The sequence below is a fragment of the Nannospalax galili genome, unplaced genomic scaffold, assembly GCF_000622305.1.
Source record: "Nannospalax galili isolate Female #2095 unplaced genomic scaffold, S.galili_v1.0 scaffold272, whole genome shotgun sequence".
Taxonomy (NCBI): domain Eukaryota; kingdom Metazoa; phylum Chordata; class Mammalia; order Rodentia; family Spalacidae; genus Nannospalax; species Nannospalax galili.
The window spans coordinates 602,080-628,386 of NW_008331836.1; the positions used below are offsets into that span (position 1 = coordinate 602,080).

The following is a 26,307-nucleotide window of genomic DNA, read 5'->3' on the forward strand; positions in this document are numbered from 1 at the left end:
CCAGGCTGCCTGAAGCCCTATGCCTTTCCTCTGCCTCCCTGCTTTGCACTAAGCACAGTCCACTTCTCAGGAGCTTCTGTGACAGAGGCATGGGAAAGCTATATGCATAGAGTCATAACAACCTCCAGACTGCCAAAGTCGTAACCTTGGTTTCCCGCCTCTTTGTCTTGTTTTCTGTCTTTGTTTCTTCTCTTCTCCTTCTCGTGCCCTTTGTTCTCTATTTTCAATCCTTCCTGACCCATGTGGTTTAATTACCCGTCTGTCCTTGCCTCCCTGAAATTGTCTGGAATGTTTCTGAGACATCCACTGCTGACTCAAACCCATCAGGGAAATTCACAAGGATATGCTACAAGGATCCGATTCCCTTAGTAACAGCCTTTCATGTCTGGTTATTTTTGTTTAAATCTGAGACAGAAGGCGTTAGGGTCGTGGGCTAAGGTCACAGAGGGCAGTTCAGACCCATGACCTAGCCACAGAGTCACATTCCTCTGGAGTTGTTGGCAATTGAGCAGATGGTCCTACGTAGACAAAGGCTGATTACTATTCCTCTTGGCTTCAGAGAATAAGGAAGTGGGTTTCCCTGAGGAGGCTGTGGTTGGGTGAGTCTGAGGCACCATCATAGGCCCAGAGGTGCCACCTTATATCTCCAGAGCCTTCTGTCACTCAAGTTCTTTCTCCTGCCTTTGTTTTTCCATCAAAGGCTCTGGTGCATCAGGAGCTAGTCTGTTTCAGGATCAGCATTGTATAGGGACAACTTTATAAATTACTACCTCCTGGGGACTCACTCTGGGCATATTTTGTTTTTCAGAAATTCTCATTAGACAGGAGAGTGTAGAGGGATCTCTGTGGCTCTCTGTCTGCAGGTGGTGCTTCATGGAAGCTTGGGAAAAGTTGCCATCGAGAAACTTTTTACCATGAATTTATTTTTATGGGACTCTCCTCTCTTTAGTTCTCTTTCTCTCGATTTCTCAGTTTTGAGAGGATGCTTCTAAATTTTCTTTTAGGAATTGTTGCAGTCTACTTTCAAGGCTCAGGAAATAAAGCAGACATCTGAGACTTAGTTCCTTCGGTCTTGGGTGTTTGCTTTCTGCACTCATTTAAAACTTTCCCTTCTCCTATCCAGTCACTCTCTCTCTCTCTCCTTCCCTCTCTCTGTATACATTTTTTTTTGTATGTGTACGTGTGTGCTTACGTGTGTAGAGGCCAGAGGTCAGTATTGCGTGACTTTTTCAATTGCTCTCCACTTCAGTTTTTACACAGGATCTTTTCCCTGTACCAGGAGCTCACAATTTGGCTAGACTGACTAGTAAGCCCCAGGGATCCTCCTGTTTCCATTTCACCAACACTAGGATTATAGGTGTTCACTATCACACCTAGTTTATTTATATAGGTTTCAGGGGATTGAACTCAGTTTTTCATGCTTGCATAGCAAGCACTTTACAGAGTGAGCCATCTCCTTAGACCTCAGACTTTGATTTTTTAAAGTCACAGTCTACCAATGCCAGAGACTCAGGGAGGGTCAGTACTGGACAACCTGAGAAAATCAAGTTTGTCTGTGGAGATCTCACACACTGCTGACGTCCTTCTCTGTGCCCTCTCCTGCACTCCCCACCCCCCATGTTCTTCTGAGGTATCGGCTTTTTCTTGCATGTCTTCTGGCTTCCCAGAAGCATCTGAGAAGATGCCTAATGCCTCTGCGTACTTCCGGGCTCTCCCCCATGAAGAGGGATTTTCTTTTCATTCTGTATGCAGTTGAGTGCTGAATGGATTACTCCTTCCAGGTATCCAGATGAATTTGTACTTTTATGTGTATATTTATACAGGCGTGTGGTGATTTGAATGAGAAGTGTCCACCATACGCTCTAGTATTTGGTATATGGTCCCTAGTTGGTGGCACTGTTTGGGGAGGTGATGGAATATGTAGGAGGTGCTGCCTTGCTAGAGGAAGCATACTACTGAGGGTGGGTTTAAGAGTTTACAGCCTTGTCCTACTTGCTGTTTGCTCTCTCTTCTCTCTCTCTCTCTCTCTCTCTCTCTCTCTCTCTCTCTCTCTCCTTCCTGTATGCTGATGGAGATGTGAGCTTCCAGCTTTTTGCTCCAGCCACGTCCTGCCACCATACTTCCCCCATTATTACAGGCTTTCCTTCTGGAACCATAAACCCCAATAAGTTCTTCTTTCAATAAGTTGCTCTGGTCATGGTGTTTTATCACAACCATAGAAAAGTAACTACTACAAGGTGTAATGTATATCTCATATGATCTGTATAACATATTTGCATATAATGTATATCACATGTGCATTTTAATTGTGTCTTCAGGAGAAAACGATATAATTCAAAGGAGAATTCTGTTGCCTCTCAGTAGGAACCACAAAGATAAAAACCACAGTGGGCCACAAAGATAAATGTGTGGGCTCAGATGAGTCCCCTTTAAATTTCCCCATGTGCTATGGATGTTTTTTTGCTTCTTCTTTTGTGTCCTTAGCCCTGGCGGATCTGGAGCTTGCTATGAAGAGTAGGCTGGTCTTGAGCTTTCAGTGATCCTCCTGCCTCAGCCTCAGCTGGCATCACAGGTGTGTGCCACCATGTCCATTCTATTTTGCCCATTTTTACAACTAACCCTAGCATGGAGATATTCCCCAGCCCAGTGCTTCTTATACTTGGCTGGGTACATCTTGGAATCATCATTTAAAAATACTGGTGTCCAAGTCTGGACCACAGAGATATCGAAATTACTCCATCTGGAACACAACCTGAGCATCTGGGGTTTTTTTGAAGTCCCTAGGTGATTGATTCTAATATATGGCCACAATGGGAAAACTTTGCTACAGGAACTGGCTCTGAGGGGAAAACACCATAAGACTCAACCACCAGGCTGTATGAAACTAGAAAGAATATATCTTTTAAAGATACCAAAGATAAAGCAATTTTTAACATAATTTTTTCTTGTGCATCTTGAAGGGCAGGACTTTGTGTTGAGCACTGAGTACACCAGTAAGTGTAATTCTACCCCCCTAGTCAGCAAAGTGACACTGTTGAGAAACCTCTTATTTTGGACTTTTGGAAATTTTACTGGGTTCTGAATGACTTAGATGAATATAGGTTTAAGATCTAGAGACGGTAAAGAGAGATACACAGGGACAGTCATCGAAGACTGTGACAATAGTGTGTGTCACTTTACAAATCAAGTGTTTGGGAGCAGTTACCTGTAACTGAGGAAGGTTTCTTAAAAATGAAGTGGCTTTTGAGTTAAACCATGAAGTGGCATGTGGTGAGAGAGAATCAAGTGAAAGGCTTTCTAGGCTAAGCAGTGACAAGGAACTGCCGAAGAGAAGAGGCCATTTGGAGACATATATTTTCCCTTGTACAAAAAGAGGTACAGAATCATAGTTGTGGATGAGAGATTGGGGAAATCAGTGTAGGATGGAGTCCAGGGGTGTTAAAGTCAGTGCTCTGGAGTTGGGGCTTAATTCCACAGGGAATGCAGACCATCTATCTTTGGGAGTCCAGAAGTGTTGCAATGAGATGGATGTTTCAGAGATGAGATGGATGTTTCAGAAATTGATGGTTTGGCAATGCTGTTAAAGAAAGCTGTAGATGAAGCGGCTGAGAACAGAGAGACCAGGAGAAGAGAGGGAGACAAGGATACATCAGAACAGTGAGGGTGAGGACATTTCTAGGCCAGGGCAGGAGGAAAAAAAAGAGAATGCTTATGTATAAGAGAAATGTCAGTGGCAGAAAAGATAGATGTTTATAATAAATGGGATGGTTGTGGGTGATGAACTGGGGGGGATCAAAGCTGGCCCTGCAGCTTCTTCCCTGGGTCACTTGGCTTCTAAGAATCCAGCATGAAAACGCTCTGTTCACCATGTTGTTTCCAGTGCCTGGTGGAAAGTACTTGTTGACTAAACAGCATCTGCTTGGATACATAGATGCAGTTTTCTGAAAAGTATCCACAGGAGGCTGAACACTGTTCAGCGGAGACATTTAGGGGCCTGGTTTATGCCATGTTCCAATTAGGCCTCAGGTAGTTAGAACTGCAGGTATGAGATGTAAGAGAAAAGCCAGGAGTACTATGTAGTGATTGGTCTCAAGAGATGAAGTATCTAATTGAGGATTCAGGATGTGCACACTAAAACAGAGCTAAAGACAAAATTAGCACAGGCCAGGTGCCAGATGAGTGGTCCACAGACTGTGCTATTGCAACTCACAGTAGGAATAGTTTTGATATGTGTGTCTCAATGTAGATCATACCAAGAAATGGGTTCTGAAATTGGGTTTCTAAGGATGAATACCCAGGTGTTAGGAAGAGGAAAAAAAGGGGAAGAAAGTCCAAGTTCGAGCAAGAATAGAAACAAAGAGAGAGGGTCAAGGTTACATGAGTGTTCTCTCGATTCTGTCTGCTTAAGGGAATCGGCAGCACAGTCCTTACCTGGGAGAATGTCAGCACTGCAAAATCTCAGTCTCTACCTTGGGCATTTTACCAAGATGAGTAAGTGATTTGGAAGCGCTTTAAAGTCAGGGTGTGGGGGGGCAGGGAGAAGCACTGGCCTAGATCACATTCGCTGTAGTAAAGGATTTGTGTGAAAGAACAGTCCAGTTGGAGAAAGTGGGGAGTTGAATGAAGAAAAGATCCATACCACTTAGAGTGTTCCTTCTGGGAGATCATTTTGATGTAAGGAAGTGTAGAGTCCTGAGACCCGTAAAGGACACACACACACACACACACACACACACACACACACATAAAACCCATTCAGCCAACTGATGAGGCAAGGCAAGGGGAAGGGGAGTAAGAAGTCAGGAAACTTCTAGGATGGGTCCACATTCTTTTCTTTCCTTTTGTTGGAGACAGGGTCTCCCTGAAGCCCCGGCTGGCCTGGAACTCACTATTAGACTGGGCTGGTCTTGAGACTCACCTGCTTCTGCCTCCTGAGCACTGGGATTAAAGGCGTGCACCACCATCCTGGCTAGGGTCCATATTCTTGCTGGCACTTGGTAATGCCTGGCAATATATGAATGACTGGACAGAACCAGGCAGCTTAGCAAGTGATGAGAGATTGATGATGTTATCGTGGCTTTCCTGAAACTAGCCTTTCACAAATTGGACACCTTCTTTCCTCAGTCAGTAACTGAACTCATAACTGTACGTCTTTAGATTTTCCTCAAGTCACCCCAAATATGGTTGCTATGTGAGAAAGGAGCTTGCTCAATCTTTGCAACAGAGAATGCTATGGTATAATACCCAAGTTTTTGTTTAGCTTTATGAATTGTACTAGCTATACAGTCCCTGTCCAAATATCTTCATTAATAACAAGGTTTTTTTCAATCACTTCTGAATAAATCATAGAGAGTAAAGAAAATAAGAGGGGGGGGCACAGGAACGGTCTTCCCGCCAAATTTCCTTATTAATATTCCTAAATTACTCTTAAGTTTGTATTAAATTATGTCAGGTCCATTTGTGTCTATAGGCAATTTAAAAAATACTAGTGTGTTGTGTATTACCTCAAAGGAAAACTTCCTTTCAGATTTTAGTAGGAAACTGTTAACAAGGATGCTTAACTGGGCAACCTTTGAAAGCAACTATGTTGGCCCAAAATCTATTTGTCAAGCATGACAAGCTCCATTAAAGTGCATAATACTGAAAGATTATGTTTGAAAAGGAGGAGGGCTTTTATGGCAATTGTTTCATTTTGATCTTTTCTATATGCACATTTGGGGGGGTCGGCCTTTATCACCTAATTTTTAGACCCAATTAAAACCAGTGGGACTCCCCAAAGGTCATCACATGCACTTCATGTGACAAATCACCACCATCAACACGAAGGCTCAGAGAGCAGGGTTTGAGATTTGTGCTAATTGTAAGTTGGAAACATTCAAACATAACGTCTTCTCCTAGTTCTTTAGGCTTACCTCCACTGAGCAAAATTAAATGGATGCAAATGAGGTCCTGAAAAGGAAAATCTTGGTTCCCTTTTGTCATTCCCAGGCCACGGGTGGACGTGTGTGATGCTGAGACTCCAAGGAGGAAGCTTACAGTCCTTTCCCACATGGTTGGCAGTTCTGGTTCCCATTTTCAAGGTAAGCCCTCTTCCTTTTCTTTTAAAAAATTTCAAAGATTTATTATTTATTGTGTGATGTGTGAGTATGTACATGTGTGTCACAGTGTGGAGGTCAGAGGACAACCTTCAGGAGTCAGTTCTCTTTTCCTACCATGTGGGTTCTGGGAATCTAACTGAGGTCAACAGACTTCGTGGCAAATGCCCTTACACACTGAGCCATCTCACAGCCTTCCTTTGTATTTTTGTGCTTGGTCTCCTCAGCTTCCCCTACACTCCTTCAGAGAACCTATCCTCCCATGTGTGCCTCCCTCCTGCACCAATGATTTATATATTTGTTGAAGTTATTCTTGTTAGAAGTGAAGCTTTAGAATACCTGTCTGCATAAGTGGGATATTGGAAAGCCGGATTTTAATCAGAAGAGCATAATATCCTACAACATTCAAGGAGATGATATGAGGGCCTAGGACTATTGTTCTCCCTAACAGTTTTCATACTGATAAATGTCCATCGTGGGTCAACTGCATCTTCTAGAGAGACATATTGAAGTCCTAACTCTTGGAACCTCAGTGTGCATCTGTAGCTGGAAACAAAGTTTTTTGCAGATGTAATTATTTCAGATGGGGCCATACTGTAGTAGGGTGGGCTCTTTATACAACTTGACCCAGTCGTTAGAAGAGAAGAGGGGCTGGACATGCAGCCCAGTGGTAGAGTGCTTGCCTAGCATGGCCCAGGCCTTGGGTTCAATGCCAAGCACTGCATTTAAAAAATAAGAAAGCACATAGTCTCAGACCCCCCGGAGATAGGGAGAAACGTCATGACGATTGTGCAAGGAAATGAAGAGCTACCGCAACAGGCCAGGGAAACTGAGGGTTGCTGGAAAAGTCTGGAGGAGGCATGGAACAGTCTCCCTGAATCTCCAGAGAAAGCTGGGTTCTGATGGCATGCTCATTTCAAACTTCTAGCCTTCAGAACTGTGAGACAATGCATGTGGTTTGTGTGAGGCCAATGCATGTGGTTTGTTACCACAGTCCTAGGAAACCAAAGTGTTCTTTAGTAAAACAACAACAACGACAATAACAACAACAGCAACAATGTTTCCTATGCAGTCAGGAGCAACCTGACTTAAGTGGATGTTGTCAAGACAACTGGACCACTGTCCTCAACAATACTTCTGGGTCTTGGAGTCGAATTTGTTTAAACCACCAGCAAAGTTGGATGCACATGTTTCTTATTAAGCACGTAGATGGCACTATGTCCCTTCTAGAGAAAGACAATAACTTTGCAATGGGCATGTTCTTTCAAAGTGAAGAGCTGAGGAGCCCTAAATAACAGTGGGTGAACGGGATGTTCTCTATTATGCACCAGTAACGTTTTGGTGAATTGGATCATATTTTAAGTACTCAGAGGGAGCTTGCTGTTGAAATTAAACCCTTTTGCAAAGTAAGTACTGCTTTTTTTCTCCCTCTACAAAGCAGATTTTTTAAAATCTCAGTTTTCTTAAAGTAGAGAGCACAGTCATATACTAAATAGCATTAGGAGAAAGAATCCCAGTACTTGTTAGGTTAAGAAAGATGGAAAATATTGACCTGCAGGTTTCTTCCCAGACATTACAAGCTGACAGGTTTGGAATAATTTTACCAAGAGCTTTTCACTAGCAGATTCTAAATTAAGAAATAGGGTGAATATTATTATCATCTCCTTCAAATGTTTAAAATTCTATAAATATAGACTGGTTAATATATTTTCTTTTTGAAAAATTTAATACTAGTACTAATTTAAGAATATTTTATTTTTATATCCCAACCTGGTTTGACTGCTAGGATTCCACATTTTTCCAAAAAAGGAAATTCCTTGGAATGTTCTGAGAGCTTAAGATAAAATAGGAATAAATTTAGTTCAACAACAAGAAAAAGTCAGGCAGGGGAACTTAGTTGACTCATGGATTGATTTCAGGGTTGACAAAACAGGAGCCACTCCAGGTGCTTCTGTTATAGAGACTCTTTGTAATGCATAGTTCGTTTTGAGGTGGGGGCCCCACTTTGCAGCCCAGGCTGGCCTTGAACTCACAATCTTCCTGCCTCAGCTTCTGGGGTGCTGGGATTACAGTTGAAATCACGATGGCTGTCTTATCATTTTAATCCATATGGAGAAGCTCTTGTGTGTTAACCACAGAGTATGCAAACTAAGAAAGGGTTAAATAACTATAGGTTGTGTAAATGAACAAAAGCTAAAAATAATGTGCAAACAATCCATGCTCTGTGTTAGTTGGGGTTGGAAAGGAATTTGGTTCATTGCCCTAATGTTCCCAACACATGTAGCCTTGACTGATTCTGGGGCGATAACCAGTTGTAGTCCATAATGACCATATCTGCATTATGAAGTTTTGAGGTGGTTTTTGTGTGTGCCATTAGTCAAACCAGCATTAATGGGCACATCACACTTTTAAATCCAACAATTTTGGGAACAGCGAGACCTCTTCATGGGGAATCTTGTTTCATTTTGGGCTCATCCAGGAGCCGGCTTCCCTGGTTCAAAGGGGCCTCACCTTCAAAATTCACTTTTAATTAAAATCTGAATCTTCACATTTTCTCTCCACAAAGATTTTTAAGTTTCCAAAAAAAAAAAATTAAGTGAAGCACCTGTTTGGGGTATCAAATTTAAGTGGGGTCATCCATAGACTCAGCAATGGATCAAGATAAATACTAATTTCATGCAATCTTTAAAAAAATTCCAAAAAAGAATGCAAAAATCTGTGATATATGAAACATCTACATTCTAAGTAATAATGAGATCAATGTTTCTGACTGACTCCACTTAGCCTCAGGGTCTATTTTATAGGTTCACAGGTGGTTGCTTCTGGAACACCATCAACAAATACCAGTCATGTTTTTAAAACTTTCTTAATTCCAATCTGAGGATGAAAACTTTAAGTTAAGATAATAATAATGCTGCAGTGTTTTATTTATAAGCAAGTTCTCAACAACAGCCGCTCACTCACTTATTCTTCAACAAATACGCTTCTCTCACCTCCGTTATGCCTGGGGCCTCTGGTCTCACGAGGGAGAACCCTTCACAAGTCATCAAATCCTGTCCTTAATTTCCTATTTTCCTTATTTCATGCTCTTCAACTTTCATTTTCTCACTCGCAGATTTGGTCGTGGAGGATACTGACAGATGAAATGAACAGCAGGAGTCTACTAACTCCGCTTTTCCTATCTCATGTATGTGGATTATCCGACTTAGTAAGCTAAACAACAGTGTGCTGATTTGGAGCCAAAGGACAGATCAGCTCCATGAAGCGGGAGGCCATGTCCTCTGTGCAGAGGCCGAGGTCACAAGCTTTCATTAGAGACAGCTGTGAAAGAGACCACATAACTGGTGTCACTTATGAAACGCAGGCTCTCCTGGCAAATGGGAAGCCATTTATAGTTCATGGCTTCTCCTGGTGGGTTAAATACTGCAAATCCTTATGAGTAATGCCAGAGCCATAGAATCAATAAAAATCAAAATGACCTTCACTTGGCCTGCCCTATAAGTGGCTGATCCCCGAGTGACAGACACCTCGTTGCCACATAGGGGAAATGTAATCTGGGGGAAATGGCAGGGATCACTTCTGCGTTACTTTATTCTCTGCCTTCCCCACTTTTTAATTAGTTTTGGCAGGGCAGGAGATTTTTTCAGATATGTTTTCTAGCTTAATTTTTAAAACCCTCAGACTTCAGGGTGACATTGGCCATTCAGGGAATTATGAAATTCCTCAAGCCTTTTCTAGGAGAGTGGCAGGCAAAATCAAGTGCACACTGGGACAACTGCTCTTCAAAGTATTGAATGGGGAGCTGATGGTAAGTCAAAGACTGCTGTGCTGGAGATGCAGGAGGGGCTGTGGTAACACCACACTGGTGATCCTTTTGTTTGTTTGTTTATTTACTCATTTATTTGTGTGTATACATGTTCTTGTGTGTGCAAGTATACTGTGTGTGTGCATGTCAATGTAAAGGACAGTGGACAACCTTGGGTGTTGTTCCTCGGGCACCATCTACCTTGTTTTTTGAGACAAGGTGTCTTAGTGGCCTGAAAGTCAATGATTAGGCTAGGCAGACTGACTCAAGCAGAGAACACCAAGACCTCCCTCTTTCCATCTCCCCAGTGTGGGGATTACAAGTATATGCCACCATGCCTGGCTTTTTTTACATGGATTCTGGAGATTGAACTCAAGTCCTCATGCCTGCCAGGCAAACAGTGTACCAACTGAGTCATCTCCCTGTTCCCACACTGGTGATTTTAAAATGTCAGAAATGTATTCTCTCACAGAATTGGGGCTACAGTTTCACATTTAGGTGTTGGTCAGGTTAGTGCCTATGGGTTTCCAGGGGATGGTCGGCTTGTCTCTTTTCTGTCTGGTGGTGGTTGACAAGCCCCTGGCATCCTTTTTTATATGTAGCTGCATCCCTGCCATCTCTGTTTCTGTCCTCACCTGGTGTTCTCCTTCTGTGTGTGTCTCCTCTGGGTCTCTGTGTCCAAATTCTCTTCTTCCTGTGAGATTTAGGGCCCAGCCTGCTCCAGTATGAACTCATCTTAGCAAAGTTACATAGGCAGACCCTATTTTCAACTATGATGTCAATCATAAGTAGTGAGTTTTAGGACTTTGGAATATTGTTTTTGGGGGTGGAGAACACATTTCAACCCTCAACAATGTTTCATATTAAATAATGAAAAATATGTATTTCTACCTACTAGAATAAAGTATATCAAGTTCTTCAAAGTACATCCTCACATTTTGGAGTAATGCGTATAAGACTTCAAGGAGAAGCAGAACCTGGGATGTTTTTTGAAAAAGGCATATTTTGACTCAGAATGTCTACAATGAGGCCCATAATCTGTATTTTAACAGTATTTGAGTGATTCTGATGCAGGTGGTCTGGGAATCCTACTTTGAGAAATAGTTATATGGCTCAACTTCAATTCTACCAAAATTATCAGTGTCTTGTTATTAAATTCCAGGCATTTTTAAAAAAGTGTTTTATTCATTATTTTTATTTTATGTGTATGAATGTGTTGCCTGCATGTAGGTAAGTGTACACATGTCATGCAATACCTGTGGAGGACAGAAGAGGCTGTCGGATCCCCTGGAACTGGAGTTATGGACAGTCGTTAGTTAAAATTCCAGTCAATTTTTACATTTCGTGGTTTATTTTTGATTCAGCTCTATAATGTAGTACATGAACTGATTCTCACGATCAGTCTTAACTCACTATTAACTCTTCCTTAACTACAGGTCTGTGAGCTCGGACCTTTCTCAAGGAAATCATATGTCCCCATAACTCTTACCCTCCTAACACATTTTCCTGTTTTCATATCAGGTTCAATTAGTAAAGGTATTTTCATCTGCATGTTTAAAGGCCAGTTATCAAGCTAGGTGTGGTGGCTTTAGCCTATACTCTCAGCACCCGGGAAAGGGAAAGGCAGAGCAGGAACATTGTGAGTTTGAAGCTAGCCTGAGCTAACAAAGAAACCAACCAACCAACCAAAATAAATCAAAACAAATAAACAGTTATTTTTGTTTAGTGGTGTCAAATAAAATCTAATAAAAAGCTAAAAGTTATGATATATCTTTTAACATAGTGTATTAGTTAGCCTTTGTTACTGTAAAAGAACACCTGAGATGAACCACATATAAGGAAAAACGTATTTGTTTTGCTTTATTTTAGAAGTTTCAGCCCGTGGCTAAGTTGCTTTGGGCCTGTAGTATAGTGCAGTGCATCATGGGGGAAATGCATGATGTAGGAGGCTGCTTACCACATGGTGGCCAGGAAGAGAAGACACAGAGTAAGGGGCTGGATTCCATAAGGTCTTCAAGGGTGTGTGTCCCCATTGACCCTGTTTCCTTTCGATTGACCCTGCCTCACAGTAGTGTCATGGACTGGGGACCAGTGTTTCAACACACGAGACTTTAGGAGACATTCAGAATTCAAGCTAATATGCAATTATGGTCTTCAGCATGCCTCGGAGAGCATCTCTGGACAACAAGCTAATGGGTAAGAGGTGTTATTATGGGCGGTCCTATGAGAGAGGAAATAGTTAATAAATATTACCCATTGGTTTATTTTGTCATTGAATAATGTGCCTTTGTAAAGGATTTTCCTCTCCTTTTACAATGACTAGCTAAGACAGAAGATGTATCAGTGTGGCATTTTCCTTACTGTCATCCAAATGCCTGTGAAGGTTGAGGCCAAAGACACCTATTCAAATAGTGTTTAGTTACATTTACCAGGGATATAGTGTAAAACCTTTAATTCAAACATGCATTAAGTGTTCCTGTGTAGCAAATATGTGCACATGTGGTGAGTCTATTACCATTTTTTTATTGAGGACAAAGAGAAACCAGAGCCTTCTATCCCTCCACTTATTAAACTATTAATATTTTTAATTGAAGCAAGACAAAAATGTAATGCAGTAGCTCAGTTAAAGAAAATGGCACTATGAAATCTTATTTATAAAGAACTATTATTTGACTCCATATACATGGTGATCTACACATTTAGACATGTTACATATACATGCACATGCATACCCATGGCGGTAATCAGGATGGATATGATTTTATTGAGTATAAAGGAAGACTTGCAGGCTGGGGATGATGCTCAATTGGTGGAGTGCTTGCCTAGTATGTACAAAGCCCTGGGTTCAAGCCCCAGTGTTATAAGAACCCAGCATGGTGATGCATGCCTGTAATACCAGCATTCTTGAGGTTGAGGCACAAGAATCACAAGTTCAAAGTCATCCTCAGCTGTGTAGAGTTTTTGAGGCCAGTCTGGCCTACGTAGACCCTGACTCACTCTCTCTCTCTCTCTCTCTCTCTCTCTCTCGTGTGCATACACACTTTCCTCTAAAACTTTGGTCTCATGCCTTCCCTTTGAGTTTTTACTTTTTATTTCTATGTCCTTTGTAATTGAGAGATACAGTTTTCTTAATTTGTTGGTGTATTGCTCTGAGAAGTAGCACAGATAAGCAGGCTACATGCTCAGGGGGTATTTTCCCAATACTGTGACTACATCACAATTTAAACAATTCCCCCCTCTTCAATTACAGATTTCTCTATTTCCCTGAGTTTTAGGCTTCTTCACAATGTGGTTCAGCTCTGCCCTAACCCAGGTGCCACTGACCAGCTCTTTACCCTTCTGACACCTATACATCACTGGGTGGGTACCCTCCAAGTTACAGAGAAATAAGAACTTTCTCATAGCTTATATCTTTTGGAAAACTTAGAAATGTCACAGCTTTGCAAACTTAGAAGTTATGCAGATTATAGTTTCTGTAGTTCATTTGTCTTAGAAAGTTTAGGGCAAAAAACTCATATCTTGCTCATTTTTATTTTACTATTTTTGACCTGCAAAGAGCTTCACTCTTGATCTGTTTTCATGCATTCTTGGTCTCAGAATTCCAGGAACGTAGTAACTCTAAGTTGCAAAATATTCACATCCAACTTTTTTTTTTCCTAGAAATAAATTCTTGAAGTTGTAGCCCTGACTGACTACCAGAGGCCCCAAGTGAGTAGTCAAAGATATGTTACATTGCGTGGATATACGAATGACAGCAAGTATTAGGAAGGGAGTGATTTAGAAAGAAAACTTCCAAAAAATCCTCTTTCACATGGTGCCCATGGTAACAGCATTTAACTCGCTGATGCAGAGGGATCAATGCTGAGAGCGCAATGCCTCGTCCAGAAGGGAGACTATGGTTGCATTTCTCGCTCCAGTTGAGAGCAATGGGAAAAGAGAAGGCTAACCACTAACTATTAGGGTCAAAACATTTCTAAAACATGAAGCATCTCCCACAGTGACTCGTCCCTCAGTCAGCCACAGACATGTGATACATACGGAAGTCAGCTCTTGGCTGGGCTCTCCTTGAGGCGGTTCACATGGTTTTACTGCAGATTTCTAAAACTGGTGAAATGTCTAGACTGCTCTACCTTCCATGTAGATAGTTGCAAGAATGAAATGAATGCATGCTCATTCATGGCACATTTTCAAGTCTCAGCAGAGACTGGTCTTTACCACTATGATTTCTTCAAGGTATACTTTGTCCTAGATAAAGTTCAATGATATCACAGAGTGCTTAGAAGCTACTGATATGGTTGGTCAGAAAATCCCAGGACCAACTAGATAAATGATCGGATCTTATAAGATCTGAAAGCCAGGAGTTACACTGTCTAAAAAAGATGGTGCTAGCAGCTAGGTGCTAGCTACTGCTGTGCCTAACCACCAGACCATTGCAGTACTTGCTGGCATTGTGAACCTAACCAGATCATTGCAGTACTTACAGGCATTGTGAGCCTAACCAGATCATTGCAGTACTTACTGGCATTGTCTGCTGTCCCTGTCAGCTCTTAGCCAAATACGGAAGCAGATTAGTAATCTTAGTGCAAATTTTTCTCCTAAAGAAGCTGTGATGATCCAAATCTCTGACCCCACGGTGAAAAATTATCATCAAAGTGTGATTTCTGCTTTTAAAGAATGATTTTTGTTAATGAAGAACCTCAATTGCAATGACAGTAAATCATGTACAATGCAGGGAAAGCAGATTATATATATATAAAAAAGATACAGTAGATAATCAGGGTTGGTTGCTTTAAAGGCAAACATATTCATACTTAACCATGTATCCTTGAGGTCACAGAAAGCACCAAGCATGAGAGAGAGAGAGAGAGAGAGAGAGAGAGAGAGAGAGAGAGAGACTTAAGAAGAAGAAGGAAAATGGGACCAATTAAGCACACTGTTGTGAATAGTAGCCTAGCCAAATTCAAGTCCTTACTGTCCCCAAGCCTCAACCAGGGTGCTAATTTAGACAAAGCACCTCTCCTTGAGGTGCTATCTATTGCACATCACAGGTAAGATATTAAGATCACTTCCCGTACAGGTCAGGGTTTTCAGGAGGACCCAGATCAAAGTCATCTGATGAGCTGCCTGATTTTGCTTTTAAGAATTGAGGAGGAAATGTGCTATCTAAAGGCTCAGGCTGAGCTAGGTGGCTGCAGATCTGTGTGTGAATGCTGTGGAAATTCTTTCTGCCTCATGATAACATCTCTCTGGTGACAGACATTTAACTCCCTTTCAGAACTCCTGGAAGATCATTCTTTATAAGGGCTTCTATCAACCTCTATTTAACCTAGATACCATAAAAGATAATCAAAAGAACCTCCCATTAGTTTGAACATTGACAATCCCCATTTATTTAATATTCTAGAGTTCTTTGTTACTCCTCCAGGGAATGAGACTTTATAATCTAATGTTAATGCAACACTAAGCGTGATGATTTTTTCTCTTTTGTATTTTTTTCACTTTCCCTAAAACATATTTACATTTATTTTTCTTGCTTTGCAGATTTTTAGTGAAGAAAAAATAGATATGCTACAACCAATCCTTCACAGAAGGTCATGAAAGGTCCCTTCACTCCTATTTCTGGAAATTTTTCCATCCTAAGAAGAGCAAAAAATCAAAACATCAACACTGACGGGCAAATACTTTTCAGTCCAATCCAGTGAGATTCTACAATTTTCATGATGGGAAGTAATGTCTGACCTAGACAAGACCCAGACATGGCCTCATGAGAAAGACCACGGAGCTTTAAAATTATTGCCTCGATTGTGAATAGAAATGTGAGCAATTCCTGGCACCCACCAGGTCAGGACAGTCTTTAGGGTCATTTTCTGTTTGAGAGGATCAAAGAACATCTGGAAACCAGCATATTTTGAGCTAGTTCACACCCTGCATGGTTCATATTTCAACAGATCGATGTACTGAAGCAAACAGGCTGCCATGAGAAAGGCAGCCTGGTCTGATCCTTTGGGATTAGGAAATTTCAGCAAGGCTGGAAGGGAGCAGCAGGGTGCCATCCCTCCTCACTGGTCTCCTAGTACTGCACCTGCAGTTCCAATGTGTCACGGCTCATTTTAACCTCCTCAACTTTCCCAGCACCCACCAGTGAGTGCTTTAGAGCATTTTGCTAATAAAAAGTAACATCCAATTGACATGAGAGCATTTCTAAATGCTTTTCTGCACCTCTGTCAAGGTAAGGGTTGTTAGATCTCTCTCTGTCCCTCCTTTCCCTACTACAAAACTGAAAATGAACCAAAAGAGAAGGAAAACGAACCACAACACTGAAAGAACAGTAATTTTGGTAGACAGGAAGACAGCGATGAGAGAATTTTACAGATGGTGCTGATAGCACAGACTTCTCTAAATAACTCAAGAGTTTCTATAAGATAGTTGACTCCTGAAAGACTTTTATTTTAAACCAATAGGCATCTTGGTTGGATTGTTTCCTGGTTGCCGACTCAAAAGAACTCAAGAATCAAACTGTAAGATCCTTCAGTACATGATATTCTGAAAGAGGTTCTAAGGGATATTTTATGTCTAATATTTATCCTCTTTGATGTCAAACGTAAGGACCATAAATCTGCCCCCAAAGCACTGCAGTTTGTCAAAGGAGCAAATTATGTATGTTATTCATAAAGGTATCTAGTCCTGTCTGGACACATTTGTGATTGTAATTGGTATGACTTCTTGACAGGTGACATATATCAAGGTGTACCACCCACTAAGGTTTGGAGGTTTCTGGAAAGATGTCCTGGAAAGATTCACAGTTCATTTCCCCTGCTTCATGTAAGAGTTTATGGATTGAACAAGTCCTCTGAAGCCCAATTCTCACTCCTCCTGCAGCATTCACAGTGCCCTATCCACCGTTTGTCTTGTCTACACAGGCACTTCCCTCTGATCTTACTTTCTTCCCTTTGTGACTTTGTTACCTTCCAGAGAGAAGAGCCACAGAAGAATCCTGCTCTTAGTAAAGGGTAAAGCCAAGTCTTGTATACATTTTAAAGATTATGCTCATGGGCACTGCAGTCTCTTGAACCAAGAACCAGGAATCAAGCTACACTCAATAAAGGTTTCTACTACATTGCAGTGGCAGTAAGGGCTAGACATGAGTCTACCTAGTCACAACTGCTTTCACATACATTTAATTCTTTAATCACTATACCATAAGAATATGCAATTAGTATTACCCATTTTAAAAGAAATGTTATTACGTGTGTGTGTGTGTGTGTGTGTGTGTGTGCCTGCACATGCATATATGTGCCACACTGCACATGTGGAGGTCAGAGATCAACTTGTATGAATAAGTTCTCTCCTTCTACCATGTCGGTCTTAGAGATAGAAGTCAGGTCACCTGGCTTGGCAGCAAGTGGCTTTACCCACTGGCCCCATCACCCTCTTTAAAGATGAAATTCTCAAGGCTCAGGGAGATATAGTAAATGCCCAAAGGGAAGCGTGTGTAGAATTTTTAATGCTAGGTTCAGTGCTCTAGACTTGAGTTTAGAACATTGTGTATGCCTGTTCACCAGGTCTTAGAGATAGAAGTCAGGTCACCTGGCCTGGCAGCAAGTGGCTTTACCCATTGGCCCCATCACCCTCTTTAAAGATGAAATTCTCAAGGCTCAGGGAGATATAGTAAATGCCCAAAGGGAAGCGTGTGTAGAATTTTTAATGCTAGGTTCAGTGCTCTAGACTTGAGTTTAGAACATTGTGTATGCCTGTTCACCCACAAGGAAAGTTTAAGTGAGGGTTATGAAGCTGCAGGCTTATTCTGAAGGAGTTAGATTTGTGGTTCTCAAACTTGCTAGTGTTTGGGGGCTACCAGAAGGCCCTATTAAAGCACCCAGAGTGGGGTTTGAGAATCTGGTCTTTGACCAATTGGTGCTAATATTGCTGATTGTTCTCAGACTTTGAGAAGCACTATTTTAGGTTTTAGGGTATAAGTCCACTACCCTGCTTTCGTGCTCAGATTCCATGGGACGCTTAAGAAGTTTGTACTATGCCCTAATTTAGAAAGGCACAGTGGTTGTAGGAAGGGTCAGGGGTGCTGGTATGGGTGGTCTCATATTTCTTCAGGTGACTGAATGTGCTGCCTAGGGAAGAAGCCATTGTCCTAAGGCAGGCGGGGTCCGATGAACCGTGGTCTCCAGCTGGCTGTTGTTTTGCACATAAATTTTGTGGGAACACAGCCACATTCATTTGTTTATGGATTGTGTATGACTTTTTCACAGCACGACAACAGAGCTGAGTAATTGTGACAGACTGCTGGCCCGCAAAGCCTAATCTGTCTACTCTCTGACCCATTCTGTTCTATGCAAGAAGAGCTACATAGAGTGGGTTGGGCAGATGGCTCAGCAGTTAAGAGCATTGGTTGCTCTTGCAGAGGACCCAGGTTGGTTCCCAGCACCCATATGGTGGCTAACAACCATCCAGTTCTAGGGTATGTGATGCCCTCTTCTAGCCTTTGTGGGCATTGCATAGCATGACACAGGTGCATACATGCTTACATACATGCAGGCAAACCACTCATACACATAAAATAAAAATAAAAAATGTAAAAGGAGCTTTAAAGAGGGAGTGATAGAAGACTCTCTTGTCTTGCTTTCAACTTATCTTGCAAAAGGCATTGTAAGGAATGTCAAGAAACAGAAAGGGTGAATTCTAAGGAAGTTGGCTCAAACTTCTGATTTATTTTCTGTACTTTTGTTTCAATGATGTGCTGGATAGCTTTAGTGTCAACACACCTGGGTTGAAGCAGCCTCAATTGAGGAATTGACTCCATTGGACTGGCCTGTGGCCATGTCTGTGGGGCATTTTCTTGATTGTTGAGTGATGTGGGAGGGCCCAGCCCACTGTGGGTAGTGCCACCCCTGGGCAGGTGGGCCTGTGTTGGATAAGAGAGCAAGCTGAGCAGGGGCCAGGGGAGCAAGCCAGTAAGCAACATTCCTCCGTGGCCTGTGCTCCAGCTCCTGCTTCCAGGTTCCTGCCCTGAGTTCCCACCTTGGGCTCCCTGATGAACTGTGCAGAAACATGATCTTAGACGAATGATGTGTCTCCTCTACTTCCTGTGGACTCATCTCCCGCCCCCTCTAGCCCCTTGCTTTTCCTTTCTACTTTCTTGCCACTACACAGCTTCTTCACTGCAGTCCAACTCCTGGTTAACCCATGAACAGCCTTTGAGATCAGAGGATCTGGATTTGAATCCTACCTCTTTGCATAGATGTGAAACCCCAGGGAGAATGCTTAGCTTCTGTGGACTTCCTGCTTAGTAAAATAGAGATGATTATACCTCATTCCTAAGATCACTGCAAGGATGAAGGAAGATTAGTCAAAGATCACTGCAAATAGCAAAACATCTAACAACACATTTCACTTATTATGATGGGCTACAACATCATTGGAATTAAGGCTAATGCTTTGGCTTCCTTTTGGGACTCATGAAGAAAGGACAGTCACTGCCCAGACTCTGACATTGGATTGATCCCAACTGGGTTTCCCCAAGAGAGTAGAACTGGAAACTTCTTTGGCTACAGTATAATAACTGAGTGGGGATTACAGGATGAGGGCTCAGAGGCAGCATGCTCAGATGCTGGCTATATAGTGCTTGCACAGTGCTGGCCCTTAGTGAGGTTTATGGCCTTGGCTATATCTAATGCAAAATCTGGAAGATGGCAAATAAAACTTAAAAACTATCATTACCTAAGGCTTCAAATTTAGAAGTAAAGTAGAAGATGGTTATAGCCAAAAATTAAGGGAGCCTCTGAGTATTTTTGCCTGGGACTTCCAAGGCAGCGTGGCTCAGCACTGTCTTAAGAGGGCAATGCACATAGATATTAATTCATAAAGCATATGAAGAGCCTGGAATTCTTTCCCATCCCTGATGAACAGACCAATTTCATCCCTAAATCCCTTTTCTATGGCCCCTGGGAAACTCTTGTCATGTGTGGAATCTGCAAAATGATTTCCAGAAACTTCCTGTAAATATTCAGAGAAAGACAAGGTGAGCCTTTCTGGTAACAGTCATGTAGTGGCTGAAGCAAAAAGCACCATTCTTGTAAACAGAGATCCTTACATCTGTTACTTCTCTTGCAATCTCCTGACATCAGATTCACTCACAGCAAAGCTCATTACTGGTCAGTTCAGTCAGAACCACCAAGGTGATTCTGTTTATAAGAAATTCCAAAACATTCAAAAGAAAACCCCACCAAAATCCTTTGGAAATACAATCTGCTTCTCTGCCATGATTGAACACAACAGCATGATTATTTCTATGAAGCGACCTCAAGTTTGTAAACCACCATTCTCTGAAGGCAGATTCAGCCATGTTTCAATTTTCTTATGCCAGAGACCCACAGCTGAGCCAACACAGCCCCAGACCAGAGAGAATAAACCAACAACAAAAACAGTGCACAGATTCTGCAAAGACCTCTCGTTTTCCACTTTGATAAAAACTTGCGAAATGAACCGACAAGAATATAATTTGAACAATCTGTTAGACCTAAGACTTCAAGTATCTTTTTCTTTCCCTTTTCATTTTCAGCTTTCTCTCTCTCCCTTTCTTCCTTCCTTCCTTCCTTCCTTCCTTCCTTCCTTCCTTCCTTCCTTTTCTTCTTCCTTTCTTCCTTCCTGTCATTTGTTCTTGAATGTTTACTATTTATCTCTACTGCAGACTAGAAACACCCTTTATTCATAAGGTCATGTAGCAGTTCATTAGTAGATGTCATTAGTAGATGTCATTTCAAACCAGCTGCTAGTCAGGACACTACTAGACCCTCCCTCTAATGACTCAGTGCTTGGCTTTATAAGTACCTACTGGAAGAAATAGCGGGGGGGGAGAGAGAGAGAGAGAGAGAGGGAGAGAGAGAGAGGTGGACCCAAAGGATTAGGAAAGACACATATTTAAATTAAATTTACAAATACTACATCTAACCAAAAGAGTCTCATTTCAAGAAACCAAGTTTGGGAACGATTCTTTGTGCCTACCTGTATCTATCTCCTCTATTATAGAAGTCCTATTGTGCAGAACATTCTGGTCCCATAATTAGCAGTGACTTATTCACAGACAGACAGTAGAGATCAAATCTTTATGAGACTCCAGATTTCTCGATAGCACCATAATGAGAAAAAAATATGGAGAACAAATGCTTTTGTTTCAGGAAATTTTTAAAAAATATTTTATTATTATTATTATATGTGTATGCATGTATTGCCTGCATGTAGGTAAGTGCACTTGTGTCATGCAACACCTGCAGATGACAGAAGAGGCCATCAGATCCCCTGGGATGGGAGTTATGGACAGTAGTTAGCTGCCATGTGGGTGCTGGGATTCGAGCCTGTGTCTTCTGCAAGAACAACCAGTGTTCTTAAGCGCTGAGCCATCTCTCCAGCCCCAGGAAATTTTTGATAGTGTCCAAAATTGGCTTCATGTCTATATACTAAGTGCCTGCAATTTTCCCCAAAGCGGGAATTTCTTGCTTGAAAGAACCTGGTAGTGGGGCTGGAGAGATGGCTCAGTGGTTAAGAGCACCGACTGCTCTTGCAGAGGATCTGGGTTCAATTCCCAGGACCCACATGGTGGCTAACAACTGCCTGTTTCTCCATTTCTGAGGGAATCTGACTCCTTCTGACCTCCACAGGCTTTGCATGACATGGGTGCACTTATCCATGTGCAGGCAATATGCTTATATGTATAAAATAAAAAAACAAATAACCTAGCAGCAAATGAGTTTGACTTTCTCTTGCACAAAGCTGAGTTCACTGCTTTTTTTTTTTTTTTAAAAAAAAAAAAAAAAAAACTTTGATTGGAAGTCTTGTTTCTACATTTAACTCATGATTTCCTTACTAGGCAACTTCCCAATACTCTTTTGAAATGTATTTTCTTAGGAAGGGGATGTTTAAATAGAAGCTCAAGCAACAGTTTCCAACTTGATGAAAAAACATTGCTCTCAATGTACAAAGAAGATGCTCCCTTGACTTCTATGTGTTCCCAGAACATTTGGATGAATCTGTCCTAGCCCCCGTGCTGTGCTCCACAGGACCACATGGCTGCTTATGCATGATTGGGATTAGAGCTAGATTGTTCTGTGTAACCAAATAAAGAAATGAGCTCAGACAATCAAAGAAGACATAATCTTGTTTTCATTTAATGGTTGGTAGAAGTTCAGTCAGCAAACTTCATTTGTGCAAGGCTGGATAGTAGTACATAGAACTGTGTAGGTGATGACTAAGCTACTATTGTACCATGAATACAGCATTAAACACGGAAATGAATATGCATGACTATACTCTGATCAACTTCATGAAAACAGGTTTTCTGGGGCTGTGGAGATGGCTCAGAAGTTCTGAGCACATATTGCTCTTGCAGAAGATAGGAGTTTGATTCCTGGCACCTACATCAGGCAGCTCAGATCTTGCAACTCCAGCTCCAGAGGATCTGATGCCCTCTTCTGGCCTTCATGGGCACCTGCACTTATGTGAATGTGTTCACATACATATATACAAATCCTCATAATTAAAAAATTGAAGTAAAAATCTTTTGAAAATTATTAAGTTAAAAATAGGGTTGTAATGCTTTCAGACAAACTTGTCTGAGTCCAAGACTCAAGCCTTGGGCTTACCTAAGTCCTACTGTAGCAAATACTTCACACAGTTCCTCAAATCAGTTTTCCAGGTAGAGAGAATGTAGAATCCCCAAATCAAATTAAAACGTGAGTGAGAAAGGAGGCAAATTTTATTAAATATTTAGAAGGAGGTACTGTTTCTGAGATCAAAGGAAAGTATGAAATTTCTAGAACCATTTTGTATGGCTCTTTCCCTGTTAACACTCAGCTTCTTCAGATGTGACATCATAGAACACTTTACCACCCCCTGCACACCCACCAAGTCACAGAGCACTTTGTGCAACAGGCCAACATCCTCGGATATGCTGCATATGCAGCTTCTCCTCTGTCCCTTCTGAGATTACACAGGGAAAATCATGGAAAGCAAAGCTCTGCACCAGGTCATTATGACCCTCCTTTAACAGGGGGAGAATTGGAGTTGTGTTTTTTCTACTGTAATATACCTGTGTATCACCTGGGGCCTTGGTTAAATGCAGATTCTGATAGTAGTAGGTCTGAGGTAAACTAAGTATCTTTATTTTAAATGGGTGAACAGGCAAGACTAGTCAAAGATCTTCATTTTGAAAGATCAGGATGTAGAGCAGTGGGTAGGAATCTTGGCTATCCAAATACAGATGCATGGGTGTGGTGCTTTGAATAAGAATGTCCCCAAAGGCTCCAAGTATTTGGACACTTGGTTTCCAGTTTGTGGTGCTATTGGGGAGGATCAAGGAGCCTTTAGGAGGTGTGGCCCTGCTGGAGGAAGCTTGTCACTGGGGGTGGGCTTTGAGAGTTCTTAAGCCTAGTAAGATTCCTGTTGCTCTTTGCTTCCTGTGCCTGCTTGAAGATGTGAATGGAGCCTTTAGGAGGTGTGGCCCTGCTGGAGGAAGCTTGTCACTCGGGGTGGGCTTTGAGAGTTCTTAAGCGTAGTAAGATTCCTGTTGCTCTTTGCTTCCTGTGCCTGCTTGAAGATGTGAACACTCAACTTTCTCCTCTGGCCACCTACTTCCTCCATGCCTCCCTGCCATTATGGACCCTTATCCTTGAACCATAAGCTCAAATAAACTCTTCTATAAGTTTCCCTGGTCATGGTGTCTTATCACAGCAACAGAAAAATAACTAATACAATGGGTCACCCATGAACCAAATGTACCAGCATCAATGGAACCAAGTCTCAGATGATATTAACGTACAGTCCAGACTCAGGGTTGCTATGTTGCAAGCTCAGAGAAATGAACTTACTGTCCAAAGTCACTTGGCCAGTTCTAGTCAGGGGTTTTAGATGAGGAGAAAGCCTTGCTTGCCTCATGAGCTTTGAAAATGCGCCTAGAAGTTATTCATAGGCAGGTGGAACATGGATACGGTTTTCATATTCTTCCTAACAACAGCAAATATGAGGAGGAGAAGAAGTGGGAAGGGAAGATTGATATTGATGCTGACTGAGGGAACCTCGATGGAGGAGGGAACTGGGCATGTTGCTTTGCCCCTGTGTACAAGTTCCTCTTGTGAATCTTTCTCCAAGAAACACGGCAGGTGTGTATATCTACCTATACCTAATCTGCGTTTCTCTATCTCTTTGTATGTGTACAGTGTATACATACATGTGCATGTGATATGTGTGTATGATGTATGTGTAGGTCACTCAGATGACAACCTCCTGTGATAGTCCTCACCTACTTTGCTTGAAACAAGGGTCTCTTTGTCACTTGCTGCTCTGTAAGCCAGGCTAGCTGGCCCAAGAGCTTCTGGGGAGGCTCCTGTTTCAGCTTGCTGTGGGAACACTGGGATAATAGGTGAATCTACCATGCCCAGATTTACAAGGGTTCTGAGGATTCAGATTTGGACTTCATGCTTGTTCAGCAAGTGCCTTACCCACTGAGCCATCCCCCTATCCCTGGAAGGCATGTTTAAGTTCAGAAATGTCTAATACCTTTAGCTGCCTTGATGAAGCACTGTGTGATAGAATTTTAGAGCCTGAGTAATCACATTTTGGCTTCCTTTCTGCCTCTTGGGGGGTTCAAAATGTCATGTTTGTGTAAATGGGCAGAATTTCTGACCCAGTGATTGTGTCCCATATAAGACCAAAGTTAAAGTAAAAAGAGGAAGAGGAAGAGGAAGAAGAAGAAGAGGCAGAGGAGGAGGAGGAGGAAGAGGAAGAAGAAGAGGAGGAGGAGGAAGAGGAAAAACATTGGGGAAAATTTTGAACAATCCAATATTTTCTGTGTTCCTTAAAGGCACCTGATCTAAGAGTGACAGTGGGAATCAGTTTTCATGTAGAAACACATGAATTTCAATGAGATTTGCACAGTTGTTTAACTATAATTGTTTGAGATCTGATAATTTTTCTTTCTTGGCAGATCCTGTAGAGAATAAACTCCCCCTGGGTTGAAGACCTTGGCTGTGTAATTTAGGACATGCTTCCTCAAAGAGGAAGTGAAGGTGTGATTCTCTTCTGAGAGAGGAATTGGATGTCCCCCAGACTAAGCAACGTGGCAGCTGTTTGGGACACTGAGGTGTAGATCTGCTGCTGGGAATCGTTCCTTGTAGGTAGAGGACGTGAGGGACCTGGGGAATGGTGGGTCCTGGGAACACTGTGAGCTCATGTGAAAATTCATAGCATTGAACACACGGGGGAACTGAACATTTGGCCAAATGTTTTTAGAGCCTTAAATTCAAGCATGACTTTTCTCCACCTCAATTCTTATGGGATATTCCTGAGGACGTTTGTTTGTTTATTCTACTCGTTTCTGACTCTCTTTTGGGTAACAAGGAAATATGAGACATTCACTAAAAGCCACTAACCACCTGTTCTGACAAGGACATAAAACCTCAAGGCCTGCAGTGTCTGCGGGAAGGGAATCATCAACCTCGCTCAGACTGGTGTTCATCTCCAGTCTTCTTTCTCAGGATCTGGAGGATGTGCTGGTCAGACCTAGATGGGTCACTGTGCATATGTCCCTCACTCCCACAAAGCTCATGATGGGGTTTTACAAGGAATGCTGAACCTCTACAGTTCACTCCTTGGTTTATAGGTGTGCCTCCAAGTCTCAGTAAGGTAGGGGATGAGTCCTGTCTGTGGCTACCCATGGCTGCAGGGCCTAAAGTAGGACTAGAATCCTTGCTCCCCACTCTAAGTTTAGCACCACTTAAGGCTGTCTGCTTATCAACTGAATGAGCCTCCTCTGTTCTCTGATAGGAAAATGCCAAATGTAGTAGATGCACAACAGGGTGTTCAGAAAGAGTGTTCCCTAGCTATCATTTACATACAATTTCTTCCTAGAAAGACCTGTAGGAGGCAGGGCCATGCTGCTGCCTTCTGTGGGGGCCTCTCTGTGAATTTGTCTCCAACAAAGTCAGGACAATGATACAAGATTGTAGTAGACATTAGTGAGACCCACACCAGAGGCAGCCAGAAAACACAGCTTCAATCCAGCATTGCCAAGAAATCTGACTTTAGCTTTTCCTGCCCATGTTGGAGGACTTGCTCTAGGATGAATTCTACCATGCATTAGCCATGAGGTCATTTATACACATCTAATACAATAGTCATTCTTCCAAGAACCATCCCTGGAACATGTTGGTCATGGGAACGCAGAGATGAAAATAGCATGGTTGGCAGCATCTATCTGCAGAGTTTGTTAAAAATATAGATTTTGGGCTGGGGAGACAGCTTCAGTCGGTGGAGTGTTTGCTATGCAAGCACAAAGACCCAAGTTCAGATCCCCAGAAGGTGTGGTATGTATCTACAATCCCAGCACTGGAAAGATAGAGACAG

The 26,307-nt window shown here is 42.0% G+C and overlaps 1 protein-coding gene and 1 long non-coding RNA gene across 2 annotated transcripts in view; one reads left to right on the forward strand and one right to left on the reverse strand.

The window, feature by feature from the left end:
* Gpc6 (glypican 6) overlaps positions 1-26,307 on the reverse strand; it is a 1,180,899-nt gene that overhangs the window by 50,290 nt on the left and 1,104,302 nt on the right. The gene's annotated exons all lie outside the window — the stretch shown is intronic.
* Positions 13,559-21,943, forward strand: LOC115069254. Its single transcript, XR_003848525.1, has 5 exons — positions 13,559-13,608; positions 15,442-15,716; positions 16,631-16,722; positions 16,873-16,910; positions 21,817-21,943. It is a non-coding gene; the product is annotated as an uncharacterized LOC115069254 (long non-coding RNA).